Source organism: Acomys russatus, chromosome 23, assembly GCF_903995435.1.
Source record: "Acomys russatus chromosome 23, mAcoRus1.1, whole genome shotgun sequence".
In the NCBI taxonomy this organism is placed as follows: domain Eukaryota; kingdom Metazoa; phylum Chordata; class Mammalia; order Rodentia; family Muridae; genus Acomys; species Acomys russatus.
In genome coordinates this window covers 10,359,486-10,375,755 of record NC_067159.1, presented here as the reverse complement: position 1 = coordinate 10,375,755, position 16,270 = coordinate 10,359,486, and positions in this window count along the sequence as shown.

The window sequence follows — 16,270 nt, the reverse complement described above, 5'->3', positions numbered from 1 at the left end:
CTCCCCCTGGGTCTCTTCATCCATACACACAAAGGAACATGCTCAACTCTGTGCTTTACAGGGGAGAAGCACGCTGGGGTTCACACGTGCACTGCTGTAAACTGGGGGAGGCAGGCCAACGCAGTGGCAGTAAGCTCGCACTGTCCCCAGCATCCAGTGATGTCAGAATCACAGTCAGCTCATATGCACAGGGGCTACTCTCTCTTTGTAGCCATTTATCTGGGGATTCAGTGCAACAGACTCTGTGCCCAATAGAATGATGGGACTAAAAATACACCCTTGTGCCACAGCCTGGCTTAATCCTTCTTACTTGGAGTTTTTGTTGTTGTTGTTGTTGTTGTTTTTCTGGATAGACAAGATACATACTTATGAATGATTCCCTAGAAACATAGGATGTTGACTAAATGTAAACATTTGCCCTTGATGAGAAGCAGATAGAGTCAGGAGGGGCCTGTTATACGCCCAGGTGACTTACTAGGTGGTTGCGAGATGTCCCTGGACTCCGAGACGCGCGACTAAGGCAAGGGAACCCCCACACACAGGGTCACACAGAGAATCCTCACTCCAGAGAATCCTCGGAGGTTTTGATGATTCAGCCTGAGAAAATATGAAGGGCTTTTTTTTACTTCTTCTTCTTCTTCTTCTTCTTCTTCTTCTTCTTCTTCTTCTTCTTCTTCTTCTTCTTCTTCTTCTTCTTCTTCTTCTTCTTCTTCAAGAAACCACACAAGAGGGCTGGAGAGATGGCTCAGTGGTTAAGACCACTGACTGCTCTTCCAGAGGTCATGAGTTCAATTCCCAGCAACCACATGGTGGCTCACAACCATCTAGAATGAGATCCGGTGCCCTCTTCCGGAGTTCAGGTGTACATGCAGGCAGAATACTGAATACATAACAAACAAACAAACCACACAGAGTGGTTTCTGATATCACGTGTGAAAGGACATGCAGGGTGCACAGGGAACTGCTTGCCACCTCTCACAGAAGGTTTGCCAAAGGAGGAGAAGAGATGGCAGTTAGGATGGGCAGCACAAGAAGAAAACCTGTTCTGTTTTAGACAGTAGGGAACCGCTGCAGGGTACTGAGATGCAATGGGCCTGGTCCCCTGTTAGCATTTGGTAGGCTTATTACTGCTATTCTTGTTCGTTAGTAGGTAGATGAGATATGTGCCTTGGGAAGATGATTTTGGAAGCTTGTCCAGAATGATGAGTATAAAGAGGAGACCTACTGCTTACTGAATGTGACTTAAGCATGTGATCCCTGTTGCGCTTTACTTTTATTTAATTCCCGCCTCCTCGTGACGTGGTTCTCATTTGACAAAACAAGGCACAGAGAACATAACTTTCCCAAGGGCATAAGCAACGTGAGCAACACTCAGCAGGCAAAAGATTCGTCCAGGAAGGTGACGAGCAGGCCTGCACTGGGATATGGCTGAGGAAATGGACAGAGTTGACTAGAAAAAAAAGAGCTATTCATCGGAAGAAACGACAAGGCTCATTTCCGGATTGGAGTAAGGTAGGGGTGTGTGTGTGTGTGTGTGTGTGTGTGTGTGTGTGTGTGTGTGTGTGTGTTAGGGAGGTGTATATTTGATCCAAAGCCCAGAGAATAGGAGCCATGGAGCCCCTCTGGCATTAAAGGAGGGATAGTGGGTTTTCTAGGATAGAGCATAGGACTGACTGGGTCTTTAGGGGATATTTTGAACCTCGGGTCCAGATTCATTCAGGACTCCTGTCCCCAGCATGCACTGAAAACATCAAAGCCAAGGTGTTTCTAAGGGCTGGGGGTGACTCTCTGAACTTTAGAGGTTCCCTTAAGGGGGAAGAGGACAGCTTAGAGTAGCCTTGCCAGGCTTAGGCTCAGTGCCACACAGCTACTGATGGGTTTAGCCCCTGGGGTAGACATGATTTCCGCAATACAAGCAGGATGGTAAAGGAGGAGGCCAAGGTCTGGGAGAGGCCAGGCCTGTGGCTGTTTTGAGTTTCTTGGTGGTGACTATGAAACACACATTCCCTTTAAAGGGGTGCAGAAAGCCCAAGTCTCGCCCACATGGGATGGGGCTCTCTCCACAGAGATGCCCACATTTTAGACTGAGGTGGTGGTGATGATTTTAGGAGCAGCTCCTGCTATTGGGGTGGGCGCTGTGCCAGGCTCATTTCGATGTGAGGGTATACAGGGAGGCCAGTCTGCCATGGTGCATGCGGCTCTCTAGTGGGTGAGAACATAGTGTGTGCATGTGTGGCATATGTGTCTGTGTGACCCTATTCAGGAGAGGTCTTGAAGCCCTGCATCTGCTTTGGGGCTCCTTAGCAGCAAGAAACATGCAAACCCTGGATTTTGCAGACTGCTCACAGGGAAGGGATCCTTGCACAGACCCCAGGACGTCTGGGGGGAAAGCGGATCTGTAGGCACATTCACACCAGATCCATAGGACAAAGAGACCGGATATTTTGCCCGTTTGATAAACTTCATAAAACAGTGGAGCTGAGTGGTTTTGCTGCTGTCTGAATGGAAGTATCCTAAGAACCCATGCCAAGAAGATAAATAAGGCCGGGGCTCCAGGAGAGGAGCTGAAACAAATGTGCAGTGAGAGGTACATCAAAGTAAAACTAGTTCTCTTGACTGGGGCTCCGTGTGTGGTGAAGTGTGTGTGTATGTGAGCATGTGCGCATACAGGCTTGTGTGTGTGTGTGTGTGTGTGTGTGTGTGTGTGTGTGCACGTTGGGGTGTGTTTGGCAGATACTAGGCCACATTGAGGGGCCCGGAGATGTATCCTGGGTTGTTGCCAAGCCATCTGAGGCCCTCAGTCTACACAACAAGCCTGCCTGGAACTGAGCTAGGACTTGGCCAAGTTCTGCAATGGCACAAAGGCAAACCAGCATTGGCCACTCGTTGTTGCTGCAGCTGAGAAGCAATTCACCTGGAGAGTCCGCACTCCATGGCCAGGAATCCCTTAGTGAGCAGGGTAGTTAGCCCCTGTTGTTTTGCTTAGAACTTCCTTTTGCCTGGATGACAGAACCCCAAGCCTGGGTGTGAGACATCAGTCAGTCTGCCTATGAAGTTCTCCAGGAACTTTTTAGAGAAATATAGGGACACAGGGGAGAACAGAATGTGAGGCCTGGATATGTCTCTGATGCCATCTGACGCAAAGGTTCTCAAAATATAGTCCTCAAGGCAGCAACAAAAGCACCAGGGACCCTGCATGTTAGAAATAAGGTGATCCCTCAGGCCTTACCCTAGACTATGTAAAAATTCCTTGCTGTAGCATATTCTCAGGCCCCTGCTCCGCAGGTGATTCTGTTGCCTTCTGCAGTTCTGAGAGCCACGGATTTCACATCTCCTCTGTCCACTTCACTTAGAAACTCAGCAGTTGGAGGCCTAGAAGGGGGACTTTGGCCAACAGCACATAGCTAATTAGATCACTGACACTCCCCACCCCCCAGGGTCTCAGCATTTTATTTTGCAAATTATGTGAGGAGGGTTCTTTTTTTGGGTTTTGGCTTGTTTGTTTGTTTGTTTGTTTTTTCCTTAGAGGTAGTTGTGTGTTTATGGTTTCCATTTCTTAATAAGCTACTAGGTCAGTTGAATCACTGGTGCCCAAACTGTGTGTTCCTCCACCTCATGGTGCTGGGAACACAGTTCAGGGCCTTGGATGGGTAAGGCAAGCACTCCAATGCAGAGATACACATCCAGCTAGAGTTCAGGCTTTCCCTAGCCTGGTCCTTAAGGCATCAATACAGTTCTCTTTTCACTAGTCCACAAGCCCCAAGGTGACACATTGCAGATGTTTTGGGGGAATAGTCCCTCCCTCAGTCTCTCTGGCCAAAGCAAGAGCAAGGGCTGGTGGGGACTTAGTTTCACCCACTGTCCCCTGCTGCCTTCCTGAGGAGAACAACTTCTGCTCTCACAAGTGGGCCCAGTATGTTTCCAATATCACACCAGTGTTTTCTTCAACAGAGTAACTCTGTAATGCAGCAGATTTTTTCTCTGTGTGGAAACATGTGGGTTCTTGTCAGAGGCCGTGAGAATGAGTAAAGTGAGCATGAGTGGGTCGCCCTTCACATCTGGCTCCCCTAGCTGAGCTCAGAAGGGCAGTTTCCTAGAGTCTGCACTGGAAGGCCTCCATGAGGGGCCCTCTGAGACTTTTGGGTGAGCAACTCCTTTCAAAGGGTAGAACCACTAGAGACAGTGTTTTTGTTTTGTTTTGTTTTGTTTTTTTAATCCACCCAGATTCTTAGAGAAGCCATATAAAAATTCTCTTTACCTTGAATTTCCTAGCAAACCGGGTTTGCTTTGTTCAGTAAACTGTACCTTGCTGGAGGATTTGTAAATGTTCTTAAAAAGATAGAAACTCGGGTCTTTCCTTCTCCAAAGGTTTAAATGGAGATGCATGGCATGGGATTGAGAGGAGGGAACCCAGTGTGGAACAGAGTTCCCAGCCTCCTTGTCAGGGTTCGCCCTCCTGGGAATTTTTGTTTGTTTGTTTTTTGCACCCTCCCTCACCCCCAAATCCAGGGCTTTCTAAGAAAGGCATTCTCACCTTAGGAAGCTGTAATGCCGAGGGGGCTCACCAACATCCAAAGTCTGTATTTTGTAGCTAAGTAATTACTATCGATTCAAGTTTCATTTTTGTGGGTTTCACAAAGCCCTAGAGATCAGCAGGATCTCCCTGGAACGTTGCAAAAGCAGGTTTGGAAATCGCAGAGGAAGAGGACTCTGGCCAGGGGATGACAGACAAAGGACACAGAGGACACGAAGGAAGAACACGGCCTTTAGTTTACATCTCCCGGCCTGGATTCCCAAGTCTCTGGTTGGTGATGAAGCAAGCATTGGTTTCTCTTCATCAGAAGGGAGATTGCAAAGAGACAAAAGTCTGCAACCAGGCAGCGCACAAAGTTTCTCTGGGCCTCCTAACTCAGACAAGGACAGGCTTTATGTCTCCAAGAAGATACACTCTTCCCCAAATTTGCTTCTTTCCAAGTGTACTGGGCTCGAGGGAAGGCCCTGTTTATGATTTCAAAGTCGGCTGTTTTGATTCTGGCCCCTAAAACCTTGCCTCCTGCCCCGGAAGATTTATTTTATTAAGTGGTCAACACCTGAAAGTAATTGAGTCTTGGCGTGGGTGCGGGGGCCGGGGGCTGCAGAGTGAAGGTTGCGCAGAGGCAGCTCGTAGCATTTGGGGAACCTCCCGGTGCCCAAGTCTCTCCACTGCACCTCAACCTTGTGCCGCCCAGGACCTGATATTGAGGGGGAGGCAACGGCAGTATGTGAGGGAAGAAGATGTATGTGGGAAAAGTGGGAGCTCAGTGTGGATGTGGAGAACGGGCTGCTCCCCCCCGCGTAGCCGCTCGCCTACACTGCGGGAAGGTCCGGTTGCCCGGTTCCGTTTCTTGTATCCCAGCGGGCCAGCAAGGGTGGATCCGCACCGGCACAGCTCACCTCCAGAGTGGGAATAAGCGAGAGATTGAAATAGATAAAAAAGCATTTAAAGTTTAATGTCAACTTCAAGTCTCTATAAAAATCAGATCAAAGGGAACACGCGCTTGGCTTTCTCCACGATCGCCAGGGGCCTCCGGAGCGCTCCCCGAGTCCAGCCCGCGCGCGCGTGCCGGGCGCGCTCTTCTTTCCAGCCGGGGCGAGGACTCCAACGAGGGCCTCGGCCTGGGGTCTGAGTCAGGCGACTGCGACCGGGAGCGGCGCAGGATGCCCTCGGACCTCCGGGCGGGTGGCCTGAACCTGAGGATGAGGTGAAACGCCCGAGCCGGGAGAACGGCAAGCAAGAGTCCTCCACTAATCCGGGATCCGAAGGACCCTCGAGAGGCGGGTGCGTGACTTCCGCACCGGGTCCCCTCTGTCACTCAGCGCAGTCCGCTCTCGTTCGGGTCACGGTCGGCAGTAGGGCTCCGGCAGCCGGCAGCGAAGCTCTCGGTTCCGTCGGTTGTCCGTGCTGGCAACGTGGGCTCCGGTGCCTCCCAGGGACTTTTGGGCCCCAGGCTGTGCGCTTTCGGTTTTTCTCTTCTCTAATTATACTCTTCGATAAACGTGTGTGTGTGTGTGTGTGTGTGTGTGTGTGTGTGTGCGCGCGCGCGTGTGTGTGTGTGTGTGTGTCCCTTCCCTTTTGTCTTTTGGAAACTCTTCTGAAAAATTTCTAAGGTGATGACAAGATGGAGATGATGTGAGCGGTCATAGGGAAACTAGGCTCCTCACAAACAGACAAGCAAAAAACCGTGAAGGGAACCTTCAAGGTTATGGTGAGGGGAACCGTGAATAGAGAGATGCATATTTTGGGAATAAATATGGAGAATTTTATTAGTAGTAAAAATTATAGTCTCTTACTCTCGCCTCACATAAAAAAGAATTATAAATCGTGGACTTCTTTGCCTGTATCGGATTTATGCACTGTAGCATTCCACCCCCCACCCCACTCCACCACCACCACCACCACCCCCCCCCGACATAAAATTCCATGCCTGCAAAGCTTTGCTTATAGGTGAAACCACATGTGTTTTGTGTGTGCCTGTGTGTGCTGGCACAGTAAACTAGTGGCAGCGGACAGCTCTTTGCGCACTGGGAGAAGTGTCCTTACCGTGCACACGGAGGAGGGTCATTTGTGTTTGGCCAACTGTAGAAAGTACCCTGGACTCAACAGCAGGAAATAAACCAGCTCAAAGACCTTCACCTCTAGCCAGAAGCTACAGGAAATCCGTGAGCAGAAAAGGGGGCTAAAAAAAATTAAAAAATAAAAATAAAAGCAAGGCTAAGGAGAAAAGGTTATGAGGGGGGAGGGTGTAGAGGAAGAAAGAAAGAGCATTGAAAGACACAAAAGGAACGAAGGTCACACACAAAGATCCCGAAGGGGAAAAGGAAATGGACTCTTTAGAAAAAGAAGCAGGGATGGAAGGAGAAGAGACCAGTGGGAAGAAAAAGAGAAGGCACAAGTGCACACGAAATACATCGGGGAGGTTTGCAAAGACAAAAGGCCTTTGCTTGAACTGGGGCTGTGGTGGGGTGGGGAGAAGACATAAGCCTGGGTAGCCCGCGAGCCTCCCCAGGGCCAGGCACTTCTCAGGTTTCCCCAGTGTAAGGGAAGCCCCGGGAAGACTTTGTGGGCGCAGCCTGCTTTATACCCGGATCTGATGATGCCATTCATTTGGTTTTTAAACAGTAGGTTTGCAGTCTCCTGGGCTGAGACAGGGGTCTGCTAGCCATCCTCAGAACCTGCAGATTGGATTGAATTTCGGCCACTTTGATGGTTCTGTAATCGGCTCCCAGTTTTCCAATTTCCAGTCCCCTCCGCCAGGGCTTGGGCTTGAAAGGGACTTTAAAGACTTTCCTTTGATAATGGCTCACGGTTACATATTTCCATAACAATTTTCTCTACCAGATCTGAATGTCTGATGTAGTCCCAGATGTTCTGTGGGTGGGGTGGGGGGATGCGAAGGGGGGGGGGACGACGGGAGGGAAGCAGTCCCCTCTGTCCCAGACTGCCAGACACTTGAAACAGGGTGAACAGGGCTGAGGCAAACTCAGTGCTACGTGGCCCCTCCCTCCAGCACGTCCTCGGCCAAGCTTACTGGCATGTCTAAGGACACTTCCTCTGCTTGTGGCTCTGGCACCACTAGGTCCAAGATAGTAGTTTTCCACCAAAACTCACCTATCCTGAATCCCCATCCATGCTCTTTGCTTGGTGACAGTTGTGGAGCCGATCAACTTAATGTCATAGGAGGTCAAATTGGTTCCAGGTGTCACTCCTGCAACATAGGGCCAGGCCCTTCTGTAGATCTTGCATTTTTTTGGGAACATCAGAGAGTTTTTCTTTCTTCTCCAGCAGTTATTGAATGTCATTGTGGAAAGCACTGAGAGGCATAGCAAAGTCCGCCAATCTCAGCTCTTGATGCTGGTGGCACCTACACTCTTGGGGTGGGGTGGGGGCGGGGGAAGTGAGGCAAGTATGCAAGTATGCAAACAAGGCTGAGGGAGCATGGAGAATGCCGGAGAGAGGTGTCATAATGTGGATTCAGCGTTCAAAGGCAGCATCTGGGAAAGCTTCACGGGGCACACAGCATTTGTTCTGGGACCAGGAGGACATTCAGGGCCAGACTCTGAGCTAATGGGGGAGATCTTCAGGCACAGTGTTACCACTGTCGATATGGGGGTGGAGATATCTTGGGGCCACAGAGACATTGTTTTTAAGTCTTAGTTTCATAGCAGATCTGGTGGCGCTGGAACAAGTACCTCTCATTGGTTCCATTTCACCCAACATTTGTGTTTAACGTAGCCTAGACCAGACCTGTATTGTACACAGAGAGGATAGATCCCTGCTGCTTGAACACTGTGGGCATTGGGGCATATTCTGAATAATTCCAGAAGCTCTTTGGGGTTGCTTAGGTAGACAGAGGACAAGCCGAAGGAGCTTGTTTGGAAGAAGGCTGGCTGGGAGGCTCGGCTCAAAAATGAAGACAGAACTTCCCTAGTTCATAGGAGGTTTAGTGCTGTGCGGAACAGCTACGGAACTAATTGGCTAAATGCAAGAGTGAAATGTATCAGGAACCAAAGGCTATGAGTTTTGGACAACTGAGAAGCTAGAGAAATGCTTGCCTCAGTGGTTAAGAGCACTTGTTGCTCTTGCAGGGGACCTGGGTTTGATTCCCAGAACTCACAACCACCTTTAACGCCACTTCTGGGGGATCCAATACCCTCTAGTGGCCTCTGTGGGCACCAAGCACACGTGTAGTGCACAGACATATGAGCAGGCAAAACCCTCGTACACATTAAATAAATAAAAACAAAGCAAATATCCTTTAGCGTCCCTTCTCTGCTTTCCCTGTCTACTTGGCCTGTAGATAGAGCATGTACTGGCCTCCATCCTGCCAGGTTCTATGGCACGACTCCCCACGTCCTGCTTTTTCCAGTCCTTAGCTGGTTGGGAATGGCTGGGTTACAGCTGTTCCTAGAATACTCAGGAGCTCCCATCCTAATGATACTTGAAGACCAGGCCTCAAAGATGGAGGCGACTAGTCACCTGAGTTCAGAGAATGCTCACTTATTTGCCTGCTCTCCCTAAATACCCATAGGTTGAAATGTAAAAAAAAAAAAAAAAAAAAAAAAGCCAACTGCCACCAGGGGGCAGAACACAAATGTAAGGACCTCTTCTCTATGCTTTTTGGTCTTGGTCATTGTGGTGGAAAAAACAAAACAAAAAACATATGCCTAGAGCAGGGGTTCTCAACCTGTGGGTCTCGACCCCCAAAGACCATTGGAAAACAGACATTTACATTAGGATTAATAACAGTAGCAAAATCACAGTTATGAAGTAGCAACAAAAATAACTTTGGTGGGGGTAGGGGGTTGGTGGTAGCTCAGCACAACATGAGGGACTGTATTAAAGGGTCCCAACATTAGGAAGATTGGGACCCACTGGCCTAGAGCCTATCCCCCACACTCCCTATGAACTGTATCAAGAGGAGAAAGCAGAGCTCTGGCTTTCAGGAAGCTTATGGTCCACTGGTGGCTTTGGTGCTGCAGATCTTACGCGGGCAGAAGTGTTGCAGCTGTGCGCAGTTCTCCCAGACTCTCCCCTACCCTTACCCCACCAGTAGGTTTTGGCATGCTATAGCTACTTAGCTTCTACTTACAGTCCCACTGGCTTCTTCAGGTGCAGGATCCTAGGCTGGGGTCCGTCTTCCCCAAAATGCCGTCACATACACTGGCAGGGCTATTTTGGGCTCTTCGCAGATGGGACCCTTGAGGGACCAGGATGCTGGTGCCCAGGGCCAGCCAAGGTCTCCCAGGTAGGAGAAGCCAAGCCATTTCCTATCTCCCCACAATCCACCTATCCCAGATGCTGCTACCTTTCCCTTGACCAAGGCTGGGGTCTGCTCACAGGTCTGCATCTTTCCCCCCTGCTCCCCAGCTTGAGATTGGGGGTGCTGCTTAAGGATATATTAGCTTCACTCTTCTGAGGTGAGGAGAATGCCACCTGAAGACTAAAGGCGCCTGTGTGCTGGTGAGTATGGAGTAAGAGGCAGGGAGCACTGACAGGTTGCTGAGGCATCCCCTCCCGCTCCTGCCCTCGGTACCCAGGCCCTATGCCAAGGCAAGTATCAAGCTCATCCTTGTGCAGCTGTGAGGTCCTTGTGCTAGATGGGCTGAGGAGTAAGGATTCCACTTGGGCTTTGAAGACTACTATATCATTGCCAAGTTCAGAGACAGGCAAGGATGCGTCTATCATTTTCCTGGAGCCCCTAAGTGCCTGGAAGTGAGCCTGGCACACAGTAGGCATTACATGAATTCTACAGAATGCATACAGTGGGGGGAGCAGAACAGAAGGAAGAAGGCATTTGAACAAAGGGGATGCGGGATAGAGCCAGGCAGTCCCGTAGTCCCTTAGCCAGGCTGTGCTTCAGGTGACTGACTGTCCCATATTTTGAACCTGAGAGTCCTGGTCTGGGAAGTCTCTCTGAGTCTGAGTAAACCAAGATAGTTTGTTACTCTTAACTGTCCTTCCCCCTTGGGAACAGGCTGTCCCTCCAGGACCTTCCTTCCCTAACCCTCATGTTACCCCGTTCTCTTTCTTCTCTGCCAAGAAGGGTCTCCACCAAGGTCTGCTGGGCTGAGCCTTGCCCCAGCCATGACCCCCCCTAGCCATGACCCCCCAGCCTGACCTTCAGGGCTGCCCACTTCCCTTTCACTCAGCCTCTCCTGATAAGAAGACTAGAAACAGGTTTGCCCTCTCACCTCTGCATATCTCTCCTAGGAGCCTGCAGGTCCCCACATCCTGGGTCATATCCTGAGAGGCCCTGTGCCTCCCCCAGGTTGTGAGCCAGAAGCTTTGGGGACTCAGGGTGTTGGGGGCGGAGCAGAGACTACAGCCCTCGGGAGACAGACAGCTCCTTATCTTGGCTTGAGAGGGCCCTAGTGCTTGCTCTGAAGACACAAGAGCTGGCTAGACAGAATGGCAAGCGGGCTGATCCCTCCTCAGGTCTTTGACTGACATTCTTGATGGAATTGGCCGGATGTTTCTCCTTCTTAAGAGACACAGCCTCCGGCAATACAGCTGTGCCTTCCCCTGCCTGGTTGCAGCTGGAGGTACTGAGAGCCCAGAACCCACACTTCCTACTTTTAGGATAACACCACAGGGGCCAAAGGTCTCCAGAGAAGGGATGTGGGGCCTTCTATGAGGTCCCAAGAGGGTCAGTATGACTCATATCTGATTACCTTCTGTGATGGTCCTCTGGAGTTCCATTCATTGGGGTCTCAGGACACGGCACTGGTGTGCTCATCTGACTGACTGGCAATGCTGGGTGGACCACCTAGATCTCAGAGCTCCCTTGGGGTCTGGCTGTCTGAAGACACTGTCCTCTAGAGTTAGAAGTGTGATCGGGTGTCGTTTTTACTCCTAGGGTCCAGTGCAATCTTTGCTGATGTTCAGGGTCTCTCTCAATTTTGTATCAAGTAGGAAGACGTCAGTAAGCTTTTGAACTTGTAGCCTTGAGGTGATAATAGAACCGAGAATTTTCCTGCTTTGGTGAACTCCCACTACAGGGGTTAATTGGCACCTAAAAGGGGGCATTATCCACTTGTGGTCTGCAGGAAATGGGGAAGGGGCAAAGTAAGGTGATGATTCCCCCTAGACCCTGGAGAGGCTTGGCCTATTATAAGCTGTGTGAGCAAAGATGAGCCTAGGGCTATGTTTTGTTTCTGTGTCTTTTAGGGTCATGTTTTTCAGACTTTAATCACTTGAGAAGAGCCTCTGTGGTTTTGGTTGCATCTGAGTGTGCTTGTACTACCAACATTTTCCTTTAACCTACTGTATGCACACATACACACGCATACGCAAACACACACAAATATCTCTGGGAGGAAATTTCATGTCCTTACTATAAATGGAACAGGAGTAGCACTTGCCATAAACAGAACAGCTATAAAAATAAACAGGATGGCCACGTAGCAGTGTTACCATGCGGTGGCTAAAGTTGCCCGTACAGGGCGTTGAGTCTTAGGTTTGCTTTCTTTTCTTAACAGGAATGTTGGTGAGTGTTAGGGGTCCCAACCTCTATTTGCCACATTGTTGGGGACCCAATGCAGCTGTTGTTTGTGTGGACTGAGAACTGGAGGGATGTGTACTCAAGGGGCCCTTTAAGACTATCTCAAGTCCCTCCTGAGAACTGGGTGGCCCCTGGCTGTGTCCAGTTGTCCTCCCCTGGCCACTGTCCGTCTCAGCTAACTCTGGGACGTGTCTGCTTTGCTGTCAGATCCTTCTTCACTGTAGCTGTAGCCTTTAGCATGTGAGGAAGACCGAGGGAGCCACTAGAAACAAAGTGCACTGTTTCAACCTTGTTGGGGCAATAGTACACTGGCCTTAGTGGAGCTGTGTGGAGTTTTCCCTGAGGATTCCAAGACAGCCGAAAGCTTTAGCACAGTCCTGTGTCCCAGCTGCTGTCTCTGCCCCCTGACAACTCCCAAATGATATTCTTTCATTTCCCAGAGTCCTGGGCCTACATTCCTAAAAGTCTGGTGAGAGACCTAACAGACACCTCAAACACCACATACTCAAATAAGCAAAGTCTCGACTCTATCCTGCCCCAGCCTGTTACTGTCCCGACTCCTCACAACAGTTGTCACAAAAGCCCTCTTCCATTTCCTCACACTCCAGGTCCAATACACTTGATGGCAGCTTCTGGATATAGCCAGGAGCTGGGCTGCTGCAATGCTCTCTTCTTCTCCTCCACTAACTAGCGCCAGAATGACTGTTCACAGCTTCTCATGACACTCAGAGCACATCAAAGCTCCTCATGCCACCCAAGCCTCTGGTTTACCAGCTTCTCCTACACTCTCTGCCCAAGGCTCTGTGTGCTGGCACCATGTGGGCTTCTCTATTGCTCTCACACCCTCTCTGGCTTCAGGGCCTTTGGCTCTGCTGTTCCATCTGCCCAGAGCACCCTCTGCCCTCTCCCTCACATGGCTCATGTGCCACTCTTTCGCTTTGTTCAGGCAGCTTCTTAGGGAGGATTCCTGGACTACTCCACAACAGCCCTCCCCACTGTGTGCTGACTCTCCTCCCCCTGTTTTATTTTGCCTCACAGATCTTATTGCTATTGACATTGTTTGTCTGAGAGTCATTATTTCCTGTTCACTTTGAAGGGTAATTTCACCAGATACAGAATTCTAGGTATCTCGTGTCAATGCTCAGACACTCACTGTCCTCTGGAATGTGATGAAATCCTTATCTTGGTTCTTCTGTGAGCAGCGTTTGTGCTTTTTGACATCGTTTATGATTTGTTCTTTGTCTTGATATTCTCTCTCTCTCTCTCTCTCTCTCTCTCTCTCTCTCTCTCTCTCTCTCTCTCCCTCCCTCTTTTTTCTTTTTTTCTTCTTTTTTGTTTTTTGAGACAGGGTTTCTCTGTGTAGCCTTGGCTATCCTGGACTCTCTTTGTAGACCAGCCTGGCTTTGAACTCACAGCGACCCACCCTCCTCTGCCTCCCGAGTTGCTGGGATTACAGGTGTGTGCCACCACGCCCGGCTTGTCTTGATTTTCCACAGACCCCACATTGGAAGTTTGGTGAGTTTTCTTTTCTTTTTTATTGTTGTTAGAATTGTATTATCTATTTTATTTGCTTTCTTGTTTATTGCCTCTGTCATGAAACTAAATTCATAAGGACGGAGACTTTGTTTCCTACCAGCAGGAACATTCTTGGAAGCTAACAGCATGTAATAAAGATCTGCTACATCATGCATGAATTCTCAAATACAGAGCTTCTGGATGGTAAGTCTGTTGTATAAGAAAGCTGTGCTGGGGCTAGAGAGATGGCTCAGCAGTTAAGGAAGCATATTCTCTGATCTGAATTTGGTTCCCAGCACCCACACCAGGCAGCTCACACCTGCTTGTTAACTACAGCCCCCAGGAGATCTGAGAGGCACCCTCCCTCACCAGCACTTACTATCACGCAGATACACATGTACATAATTAAGAAAATAGCCTGGGCAAGGTGGTGCACACCTTTGATCCCAGCTTTCAGGAGGCAGAGGCAGGTGGGTCTCTGTTAGTTGAGGATACCCTGGTCTACACAGTAAGTTCCAGGACATCCAGGGCTACGTGAGGAAGGAGGGGAGGTGGGTAAGAGGAGAGAAAAGCTTTTAAAAAGGGAAAAAAGCACTGTCATGCATACTATAAAACCAGGTTTCGGTTTTGTATGTTCGAAGCTGGTTGCTTTGTGTTTGCGTGACATGGTCAGCTAGACTGGGCTGGAGTCATAGCCACAGCAGTGAATAGCCATTTACTGGATAGCTGATATAGCCACGCACTGTTTCTCACAGGCATCGCGTGTATGATCTCACTCTTTAGAGCTGAGGAAAGGGAGGCACCAAGGGAGCAAGGCGTTTGTTCGTAGCCACCCGGTATGAAGACCCCGAGCTGGAATGGGAAATGCACTCTGTCTTGTTTCTGCTTCTGTGTACACCTCATCCAGGAATGATCAAGGTGCAGGGGCCCTGAGCACACGCTGAGCCTGCTCTCCTGGTGGATCCTCACAGCCCTGGAGCTGCAGCTTGACCTGTGCACTGTGGGCATCTTCAGGATTCTTCCAGTGTGGCCGTGGCTTAACCTCTATCACCGCAACACCTCTCCTCTTCCTCTTCCCCCTCCTCTCTCTCTTTTTTTTTAAGGTGCTTAAATGCTGTTCTTTCAGTTGCTGCTTAATGGCATTTCTTGAGTAAATTAAAGAGGAGGAAACAGCCAGTTCTGTGATTCGTTAATACTACACTTAGGAAGAGCAGTTTGGAAGCCCTATGGAGATCATGCCCGGTCTTTACACGGGCAGAGTGCCTTTCCTTTGTATGGCTTGGAGGGCGCTGCTCTTGGCTGTTGAGGTCAGAAGCCTCAGGCTGCCTGCCTACCTGGTACCCAAAACTTCCCAGAGCCTCCTGGGTGGCCCCTGCCTGGACTCCCATTAATTCTATCTGTATTCATGTAAGCCACTCCTCCTGCAGCTCCTGTCCCAGGGCACATCCCCATCACCACATCACCATATCCACCCTGTAGTTGATATCTGACATCCATCCGACTACCTTCCACAGCTTTCTTGAAACAAGACTGGCCTGTCCCCACACCAAACAGGGACTGCCCCAACATCTGGACTTCTTCTTGCTCCTGCCTGGGGCTGGATTGGGCCAACCCAGGACCAAAAGCCCTAGGGATGAAAACTCTCATCTGGGGGGAAAGGCTGCTATGCAGAAGGGAGAGCAATCCATAGACATTTCTTTGCTCCAGGAAACTCAAGAGCGCTCCGTAGCCCTGGTCATTACACCCTCTACCTCCCCAACACAAATACATTTCCCCCATGGAGAAGTGGAGGGGGCAGTAACAGTGGGACTATCTGAAGATAGTCTCAAGACCCCTGTCCACCTTTTGTTAGTTGCCCCCAGATTTTACCCATTTTTCAAAAGTCTTTGGAACATTCAGGAAGACAGACAATGTGGGTGGGGGCAGTGGGAGCAGGGAGAGTGGGGGCAGGACACAGACATAGGTTGGGGATATGGAAGCAAGTTGCCCCAGACCGGGTTGACAGGGTCAGCCAAAGAAGATATGATCCCTCCCCAGGCTATATAGCTTCTGGGGCTCCTGGAGGGTACACAAGGGCGGGGAGCCCCCAGCTTTCCTCTCTGAGATTGCCAGGGGGTTGTCTCTGTACAGCTTTGGGGATATAGAAGGGGTCTTGTGGCCCTTAGACAGTGATGCCGTCTCTCATGCAGCTACACTGGCCATAAGTTCCAAGGTTCTCGAGGGGCTTGAAGAGAGACCAGGAGGGGCAGGACATGATGGAGACTGAGGGTCCCAGACCTCATGGTCAGGACCTCCTCGGATGTGGCTTGCTCCCACCTTGGCTAGTGCTCATTTAGAACTTCACAAACTCAACTGCACAATCTTCACTCTTCCCCTTTTCCTGGTCTTGGGGCCCTTCCCTTGGTGTCAACAGCAATTTCCTGGCAGGTCTGGTGACAGGAGCCTGAACTGGCCCAGGGGAAACTCAACGCCATGATGTCAGCAACGGGTGTCTTTCAGTGTCTGGGGAATGGGGCTGATACTATGCAGAGCCTACCAGGGGCTGGAAGACTGCCACTGCCCCTCCCCCAATGGCTACCCTGCCATCCCACATTCTTTCTGCACCCAAGAACCCTGGTGACAAACCTCCTTTTCACAACAGGAGCAAGGATGGAAAAAGCTACCCACCCACGCTTGGAAGCAGTGCCTGGCATAGACAGTGTCCTGCCCTGGAA